Source organism: Chroicocephalus ridibundus, chromosome 5 (genome assembly GCF_963924245.1).
Source record: "Chroicocephalus ridibundus chromosome 5, bChrRid1.1, whole genome shotgun sequence".
Classification (NCBI taxonomy): domain Eukaryota; kingdom Metazoa; phylum Chordata; class Aves; order Charadriiformes; family Laridae; genus Chroicocephalus; species Chroicocephalus ridibundus.
The window spans coordinates 3,124,418-3,134,487 of record NC_086288.1 but is presented as its reverse complement, the minus strand read 5'-3'; the positions used below and the strand labels follow the sequence as shown (position 1 = coordinate 3,134,487).

Sequence of the window (10,070 nt, the reverse complement as noted above, 5' to 3'; positions counted from 1 at the left end):
GGAAGGGCCTTTATTTATACCCCGCAAAATCCATACCTTTCAGAGAAGGGACACTAAAGTTCACATTCCTACTCAAGCAGATCTGCGTTGGGTGACAAACAGGTATCGCTGCCCCCAGCTCCGCAGTCAGTCTCGGCCCTTTCTGCTTTAAGCTGCTGTACTTCGTGTTACCTGATTTTCCATTAGTGTAAGAGCTTCTCCTGTCAGCTTAACAGCAGCACAGCGGGCGAAAACCGTCCCTTCCACTGGAAGAAGAACAAACGCATTCAAGTTAATTAAGGACACAGAACAGAAAGTTTGTATCAGACTACTTGGAAACAGCCACCATGAAAAAACAGTTTAATTCACTGCTCTGAAATGTGAATAAAATTGGAGGCTCTGACTTGAAAAACAAGCGTACGTATTCCTCACGCTCCACAAGCGTGACTTAATTTGCTTTATCTGACACAGAAACAAAAGGATGACGACATTCTCTTCTCCACACCAACAGACATCATCCTTGTACCAATCTGACTCTGTATCCTCAACGTCTCTCATCCATGACTGAGGCTCCATCCCAATCAAGCAGTTAACTTGAGCAAACTTGCTGCCTCGGAAGGTAAGGCCACCAGAACAGTCCAGTCTCTTACATACAAAACGTCTTTTTCTCCAGCTTCTTGCCTCATTTGAAGTCCAACCTGGACACCAGATGAAGGCTGAGTTTTCCGAGCCAGGAATTAAATAAAGGACATATCCAGCACAGGCATACTTCCAGGGGAAAAAAAAAAAAAAAAAAGGAAGGCTCCATAGCAATCCCTCATCTCCAAGAAAAAGGATGTATGCCTTGCCCAATAATAAAAGTTTAACAGCAGTGATCTTAGGTGCTGCCAGAGCGATCCCCACACTGATTATCTGCTGGACTGAAATTCGAGATGCGCAACACCGACCTGCAGTGCGCAGGCCAGAGTCATACCTGGAAACGACAGCTTGCTGGTAGGATTTTGTAAGGGTTTATCCAGCAGCGCGATGTACAGCGCGCGCACACTTTTCAGGGAGGCAGAGAAGTTCTGGAAACCAAAAGTCCCTTCTGACACTAGGTGGGATCAACTCGCATCACTACGGACTGCGCGAGTTGCTCATACCCTGCGAGAGGTCTAGAGGCAGATTTCAATGGCTGCTACAGACCGTCCTCTCTGTACCGGCAGGCCACCAACACACCAAGAGGGAGTTGGGTAACCCCAGAAGAGCATTGCTGCGAGATCGGAGGATGCCAGTGAACGTGGTGCTCCTGCGGAGTCCAACCAGACGGGCCTGCCAGGGAGCGACGGCGCGCAGGAAGAGAGGCCTGCGGCAAAGGGGCTTCAAACCAGAGCACTTTGGCCGTGCCGCAGCAGGGTAATTTGGTACTTTCCCACATGGTCAGCCAGCTCTCCTGGCCAGCAGGAGAGAGATGTAGCAGAAACATCCTTCTTTTAAAGGATTACTCCTGGCTCTGGAGAGGTCTGTAATTTTTGGCAGGCTTCTGACGGGCTGCGCAAAGGGAAAAGGAACGTCTTTGCTCCCTCTCCCACACTGTAGCCACACAAGGTTCAGTCATAACGTAGCTCTTAATAAAGCAGCACAGATGTGCCCTGTAGGCACTTAAAGACTAAAAGAAAAAAAAAAAGAGAGAAAGAGAAACAAAATGTTCCTGTGTGTTTCATAAATCGGTATATGAGCATAATGCAACCTACTATCCTAGATATAAAATGAAATATCTTTACAAGTATTGAATCCTTTGTGAATTCTCTCAGTGGATCGGCATGAAGCTATTTAGCCCAGATGTTTCTATCATTCTGATGCATTAGGAGATGCACGGCATTGCGGCCAAGTGTTAACATCGTGAACTGTAATGTAAAACATGTAAAGATACTGGCTTCCAAAGTTATTACAAGTTTTCACTCTAACCACTCTGCTTCCTTAGGCAGCTATATTTTCTTTACAATACGCACTTATGTTTTAGAACACACGGAAGAAGAACAAAAAACCTCCCCTCTCCCCCCTCAAAACCTCATTCCGTATGTTCTCTGGAAGAACGGGGGCCAACTTCAAGATTGACACGGAGCCTTTCAGAAATGGAAATCTCATCTCCAAGCAGCAACTCTCACACTACAGGCAAATGCAAGGCCAACGAGGCACAGCTGGGTACCACGTGAGCAGGTGAAGAAGTGATGGTGAGATTTTTGATGACAATTTGGTGTCCAAAAGACAGAGTATCTCACTGCATGGGTCTCGTTTGCATCTGTAACGGATTTAGGGATTTGTAGAGGCAGTTTTAAAGATATCTAAGCAGGTGCAATGTCTATGTTGGAATGGCCTAACCAAGGGAAGAAGCAATAACGGGAATATGAAGTAGCACCAAAAAAAAAAGAAAAGGTAACAACACATGCGTAGAAGGGTGCAAGATAAAGAGCGCAAAGAAAAAAAAACCCAGCACTCTACAGAAGAGTAATGCAATAGAATACCTTACACTAACAGTCCATTCGAAAAAATCTCTGTCACTATAACTATTCAGAAGAGTTGAAAATATTTCAGAGCTCATTTCTGCATGATTTACGTGCCAGGATGGGAGGGTTCTGCGATTCTTCAAGACCTTGTTAGTTTAAAAAGACGAAACGCAATTCTAAATTAATGAAAATTAACTCCTACTTTGAAGTTTTGAAGCTTTGGACTTGCAGTCCCAACTCCATTTTCATATCGGTACTTGACAGAGTAGACCTCACACTTAGACAGAAACCCAGTAACGAGAGGTGGAATACCTTCCATTGTGGTTCAAGTGGGTTTTGACCCAATTTTCTTCCTGAAACAAAAAAATGCCGATGCTTCAGTTAGGTCTGCAGTTTCTCATGCCTTTTTAAGGCAAACAAACGTTACTCCAGTTCAGGCCGTATAGAGCGTACCGGTGCAATCTGCCCCACGCAATATCACACCAACTGCTAATACGCTGATTATCTTCTAGAATGAAGGCGGCCATGGAGGGTTTGTTTCACTTCTACAAGATAAATGTTTGGTAACCAAATTTCCTGGATGCCACTTGCCCGATATTCTGTCTTTTTATTTTTTTCTCCCACGGCTAGGCAACAATTTATCATTAGATTGTATTTCCCAGCATAACCACTTCAATTCACCCTTCTGGCTGTTACTTTTATTTAAAAATATTATGGGACTTTCAATTAGTCAGATAAGAAACCCGTATTTTCAAAAAAATGAGTTTGTAAAGCCATAGCAGGTGGCAGAATTTGTCCTCCTATGTTACAGAGCTTAATCCCAAACCTTGCATTATTCACAGATAATTTAAACCATTCTGTTCTTTTCAAGTTGGATACAGTCCTTGATAGCTGTTGGACAAAAGCTGATGACATCTGTAACCGCCAGATAGCTCTCTTCTCTTCAACAGCCAGAGAATTATAAGGCATTTCTGAAAAAAGCCAAACATTCAGCGTGTCCTAGATTGTTCTACACTGTTTCTAAATTACCGCTCTACAATTTAAAAGTTAATTCTCGTATCATCCATTTCATCGTTATCTATTTGTCAGCTCAAAGGTTAAATGAAGCAACAATCACATAACGTTCCTCTAAATCAAAATAAGTTGAAAAAGGAAAACATACGGAGTAGTGAAAAAAGAGGCGTAGTCTTTGAGCTATCTCAAACTACGAAAATATTGTCAAATAGCCATTACCGTCATGCTTGTTTGTGAACCCAAAACTCACAGACAATTAACGACCTGGATATTGTAACAAATATTTCGCTTCTAAAATGGTTTTTGAAAGCTGTGACAAAAAAAAAATGCAGAATGAGAAAGTACTACTAATCAGAATGCACATTTGCCTTGGATTTACCCACGTCCTTCTTTATCGCTACTCTCCTGTGTGAGCTTTAATAGAGAAGTCCCTAAATGACCGGTTCAGAAACAGAAAAGCTGCATCGGAAAGAATGCCAAAAACCATGGCCGGAGGCAAACTTCTGTTGAGAACTCAATATTAAATGCGGAGAGAACACAGGATAAACTACTCCACCTGCAAAAGCTACCTAATCGGAGCCCTGAAAATTCTGCCCGTGTCAATTCAACACGAGTGGTTCCCGTTCTTACAATTTAACTGGAATGGGCTTTGGGGAACGAGATTGACTCAATGCCTGCAATTTAACCACTGATAACAAAGGCCATTACCCAGCAGCACCCGAACATTTCACAGGGAAGTTCCGTGCATCTCTGTTGGTAAACAAAAGCATCGCTTCTCCATTTCAAATACAATCCTGCAGAGTGAAATAAGGGCTTGAAAATTGCAATTATTAACTCCCTGAGATTCTGCAAATGCTGGCGTCTCAATTCTCTTTTTTCCATCGGAATAATAGACAGTAAGGACCTCATCAGAAATTATCGCTTGTATTATCCAGTTTCTACACTTCGTTTTGCAGAATTACTCCTTTCCTGTGTAATTTTCGCTGATGTTTAGCTAGCTCCCAAACGGCTCACAGGGTCCGCTTTGCTTAACTAGCTTCAGTTTCTTCCAGACTCCAATTGTTCCAGCAAAATCATTTTCCTGATATATAGCCCAAACTTCTCTTTTTTTGTGTTTGGACGTGAAATATGAGGCCAGAAGAAATACTGCGTTTGTGAGGAGACAGAGTGACAGAGACATAGCAAAATGCCTGCAGAGGAGAAACAACAGCTCCAACAGCTGAGCTGAGAGAAAATAATTCACTAATATTTCAGGAACGTGTCACCCAAAAGTGCTGGAAAAGAAATAAATCATCACAACTAAGGCACTCTGCTATTGCTCTGTCCGTTCTCGGTACCAAGAACTTCCTTCCTAAAACTCTCTCGTAAGAAAAAGTAACAAAACTCTGTGCGACTCAAACATATTTAGATGAGACCCACGTTATCTGTAGGCTTTAAAGCTCCTGGTATTGTTGATCATCAAGCCCGTAGATTGGCTAGTCCACAAATTACTGTATTTCTTTTCACTATAACAGCAGGAATTTACTGCTGAGCTGTTGTAAAATTTGTTCTACGATACTTCTTGTGCCCAAAAATAAAAGAAAGGGTAACAGTGACTTTTGTATGGAAAAAAAAAGAAGAGAGTCCCCAATGCACGTATGCACGGAAACGCCATTGATCACCGAAAGAACAAACAATGCCACGACAGGAGGAATTGCAGGCCCCTAGTTTCAGCGTGTGGGTCGCGGTTTAGGTATAGTCGGTCCTGTCTCGAGTGGGGTTACCTGTGGTCCTATTTTAACAGTTGTATAGTGCTTCTTTAACAAAATCTACCTTATTTTCAACACAGGGAACCGCAGCGCTGATGATCTAGAGAGCTGAAGATCAGCGCCCATCGGACGTTGCTGGGGATATCTTCCCGTAAACTATTGATCTGTTTTTGTCACTCTCAGGACTTACAGGGTACCATTTCCCTGTTCGGCAAGGCAACGCTCGCATTCGTTAGAAGCGTCTCCACCAGCAGCAGCCATTCTGGAGAAACTTCAAGATCAATTTTTGATGGATTAGCTGCAATATCAGATCAGATGCAGAATGTATAAAGTTTAAAAGTATTACTCCGCTGTGGTCTCGCAATACCTTGTAACACTACGTTGTTGCAATAGTTTCTCCCAGATTCCATTAGGGATGCGGGTTATAAAATATTTCTAATTAGAAGTGGGAACACACGTCGGAGCCGCTGTATCTAGCCAGCTTGCTTTCTCTCAGGCACACCAGCAGAGGAGGTTGGTTTTTTATAGCAGCCTCTTCCCATTACAAATCCATGCTTGTCATAGAGATTTTCTTACAGCGATGGACGGATTTGGACAACAACACGGCCAAACATTAAGTTATGATTTTTCATATTTGACATGTCTTCATTTCCTCTTCCTTCCCCCTGCCCCCTCAGGGATTCTTGCAGATCCAGTAGGAGATTGCTCACCTGTAACATAAAACCCAGGGCCTCCACCTATGAACTCCATTTATCGATCGCTCTCCTGTGACAGCTCTGAGGGCAGTCGTTTACATTCCACCCCCACCGCTAATTTCTTCTTCATATCATTATTCTGTCCTAGCTACTGTGTCGCTCCTTTTCCTGGCTTTCCAAGCTGCCTTTCTCGCCCCTCTCCCCGGCCCCCGACCTCCAAAAAGCACATAAAATATACCTCACACAAGCTGCCGTCCTTGCTCAGCATTTGTTGGTGTCCCTTCCCCATTCAAATCCACCTGCCAGATGCTCATCTGCTACCAGGTAAAATTTATCCCATTTCAAAACCTGACGTGGCTCTTTCCCCCGCTATTTATACCAACCGTCGAGCTTCGCCCCAGCCTGTCCCTCCCAATCCATCACCCAGCATCACCCTGCGTCCACCCGTCCGTCGCACAACCGCTCCATGCCTTCCCCCTCACAGAGCTCATGTGAGACAAAAATGTCTTTTAAAGACTCATCTCCAGTCTATGCTGAGCAACAAAATGGGCTTTTAAAGGGTATCTCGGTTTTTTCCCCCCCCCCCTCTCCCAAGATAATCCCTCCTTCTGCCCTCAGCCTTGGAAACACCTCAGACCCAGCATCAGAATAAGGATGATTCCACGGCCGCTCGCTGAGGGCAAGCGTGCCACTACGCTGGGCAGAATCAGACAAATAGGCAAATTTATTTCTCCTTCATGTGCAAAATATGCTCTCTAGATCAAAACATACCCTTCAGAATCTGACCCAGCAAAATATTGCCTTTTCATAGCATTCCTTCTGTTTTAATGGATTTTTCAAGGGCGCCAGATCTTCCGTGCGCTCACAAGCTCTATAGAAAAAACAGTGAATGTGACAACGTCACATCTGCTGAGACCTGCTGGTACCTTCATGAAAGTCTGCGTCAAACATAAGGAATTAAATTCGAGACGCACCTTATGTGATACTTTTTTTTTTTTTTTTTGCAAAGTACAATGCAAACCATGAATCAGGACAGCACATCGGCTACAACTTAGTTCGATTCCCCGGTTTACTCTTCCTGAAGGAGAAAGAGCAGAGCAGACGAAAATTTTATGAACCTCAACTGATTGGGGCCTTCAGTGAAAAACGGATGCACTTTAAAAAAAAAAACCCAACCAACAAAACCCAAATACGAAAGAAGAGAGCAATCTGAGCGTAGTAAAATTCTGGTCCCACAGTAAATTGAGGGACAGAACTCTGGTACGCTTCAAGATGTGTAACTGCTATCCATGTGGAAGCCATTCAGTGAGCTACCACCCTCCCGGCAGGAAAGCACTGAAGGCCCATACACTTTGCAGCTTCGCAACACAGCAAACAGGCATATAGGCACCACGAGGATCCACAAGACAAAGGCGAAACTTCAAAACAGCCACAAACCGTGCTTGTTTGCCATTTTGCTTTCAAGAAATGTCAATATTGTAACTCCTTAGGAGTAGTCTCTGAGACCTAAATAAAAAAAAAAACCGAAAACCCAGCCCAAAACGCAGCATCTAATGGTGTGAAGACATCTGCTGTAGTACATTCCTTTGTTCCTGAACAGTGTTTACTTAACTAGAAACAACCTTTATGTTGGTTGTGGTGCCGTCTGCTGCATGTTGTCATCCTAACTACAGGAAATTCATCAGTATTGGTCCATGTGCACCATCACTGTTCTAAAAAGCGATCACAGTTGGTTACTCATGCAAAAATCAAGTAACAAGACAGCTACGATCTTACTTACCTCGGGATATAAAATGATGACGTAAAGGACCGGAGAATGGGTTTTTTAGCTCTCTGGCTTCCCAGGCTGTGGCATAATCGTGCTCTGGGATCTCCAAGTTTTCACCCTTACAAACTGTACGCTCAACGTTTGCTGGCAGAACATGTCAGATCTGAACCAACAGTAAACCAAACCCATTTTTTTTTTTCCTTCTCTTTGTAAACATGCCTGAAATAATAACCAGTAAGAGTAAACTATACCTACTGGAAAATTTTTGAATGCGTATGCCCAGTTTATTGTTAATGCAATAGCCTTTAACATACTGTGAATTACACAACTAAAAACTATGAGTTAGCTTTTCATAGAATAAATGATCGCGAGTTAATAATGGCAAGCAAACAAAAGAAAAAATACAGAACAAGCTATTGCACAGCATTTATTGCTTTCCCAATGCATAAAGGAACTTTTTTTTTTAATTTAAACAATGCTGGCGCAAAACACGTAGGTCATAGTGCCAGAGGCATACGGAATTCAGTGGCCCATCTGAAAAAACGGGCCTTACCTTGTCGTGAAATAAAGCTGTCCTTAACTGCGGGGTCAAACAAGAACTTAGCACTTCAAGTCTGCTACACGGACTGAGCGGGGCAAAGGTGCAAAAAGAGACAAAAGCATCCAAGCAGCTGCAAGCCCACGAAAGCGAACTGCGTCACACATGTTTTGAGTCTTCAGGAAAACAAAACACCTGGTTTCAAACGCTGGACTCTCACCGATTCTTTGCGAGCGCTCCATAAGGGGAGGTCCAAAGCATGCTTCGTGACTGAAACTAACAGAATTAGCAGTTCCTAAGGTTGATGTAACATTAGTCCGCTCCTTTAACCACGGACATGTTTCAGATATATGCAGATTATACTCATATCCCACTGCTTGGGAAATATTTAGTCTTTAAAAACTGTTTTCACAAACAAGTAATTTTTGGTTTTGCCCTTGAAATTCCAGAGCTGCAGCAGAGTATTTCCAAAGCAATTTTGAAAATTTTAAGTATCAATGAAGTCAAGTAAAATGTTTAAGAGACAGCAATTACCTTTTTATCTAGAGGGAGCCCCAACGGACAGGGCAGCCATTCTTTTGGGACACAAAACATCACTTGCGGTTCCTCTGCCACGACTGCAACTGAACAGGACAACACACAGGACTTAGGGCAGCTGCAATAAAAATGGTTAATTCCATTTGCAAGTCATGAAACGGTTTGGTTTTCAAACAAAACAAACTTCATCAAGAAACATGAATCGCTACATTGCGAAAACCACCAAATACCCATTATTAGTTGTACTGACTTATATCATCAAGGCCTTGTTTCAAGCTGACCTCGGCCTCGCCGGTGCGATGTTTTGCTTTGTTTGAACAGATCACGTCCGCAAGTCTACCAAGTCTGGTCTCACAAACTACACGAGTCTGTGCCCAAAGCAAACGGCAAATTTCCGATCTGCTTATCAAGTATAAAAAGGAGGACCCCGGGGAACAAACTGGTAGTTGCCACGTAACAAACAGTAACCCTTTTGTCCTCCGTATGCTGACACGTCTTTATGTACTCTGCCTTAAGACCCAAACTGATGCCCTGAGGACCCAGAAGAAGAACGAATATGAAGCCAGAGAAAAGGGGTAGATAACGGGAACACTTTCTTCGACGACATTTTTACCATATCATTTGCGAGGCCTTTTTGAACTAGTTAGGTGAGTTTGACTGGAGTAACAAAACATTAACTAGACTAATGGCAAGTTCTTGGTTCAACTCGTTGCCTTTTGCTTGTGACGAGATTTTGAGTGTAATACCACCACGTAGGAGCGCTGTAGCTGTCTCTTAAGAAAACAGGGAAGTCAAAACGCAACGTACTTCTCCACAGTTAAACATCTGAAAGGTTAACTTCTAAGATGTCTCTCTCCTTTTTTCATTCAACATCTTCTGGCAATACAGTCCCAGCGCCCTCACACCACCAAAAGTTTTACAGCGCTTCCAGGACAGCTGTGGTTGACGTACAGATGTCTCATCGTATCATACAGTAGGTGTGAGAAAGCTCATTTGGCGTAATTTGTCACCTGAGAACGTGAAAATAGGTCACATTAATAAAAGAAAGCGTGAGATCCTTACCACACGCTCTGTCAGCCAGCGGCTCATACGAAAGCCCTGTAAACACAACGTGAGTACATCCAGAGAACCACGGGCAGCGGGACTGCAGCTATCAATTATTTTGGGAAAATCCACCTGGAGACAGCCATGCCAAGCACCTGAATCCACTTTAATGGCGGAAGTGGACACATATGCTGGGGAACTTCAAATCCTTTATGAGTAACGCTCAGTTATGATATATGAACAGAGAGCAACACTTTCAGG

At 43.2% G+C, this 10,070-nt stretch overlaps 1 long non-coding RNA gene across 1 annotated transcript; it reads right to left on the bottom strand.

Moving 5' to 3' along the window:
- Positions 1 to 2,717: 2,717 nt before the first annotated feature.
- LOC134516534 (uncharacterized) lies at positions 2,718 to 8,851 on the bottom strand. The gene is made up of 3 exons (XR_010071350.1): positions 8,763 to 8,851; positions 7,703 to 7,909; positions 2,718 to 2,818 (listed from the first exon to the last, which is right to left on the bottom strand). It is a non-coding gene; the product is annotated as an uncharacterized LOC134516534 (long non-coding RNA).
- Between the last annotated feature and the right edge of the window lie 1,219 nt (positions 8,852 to 10,070).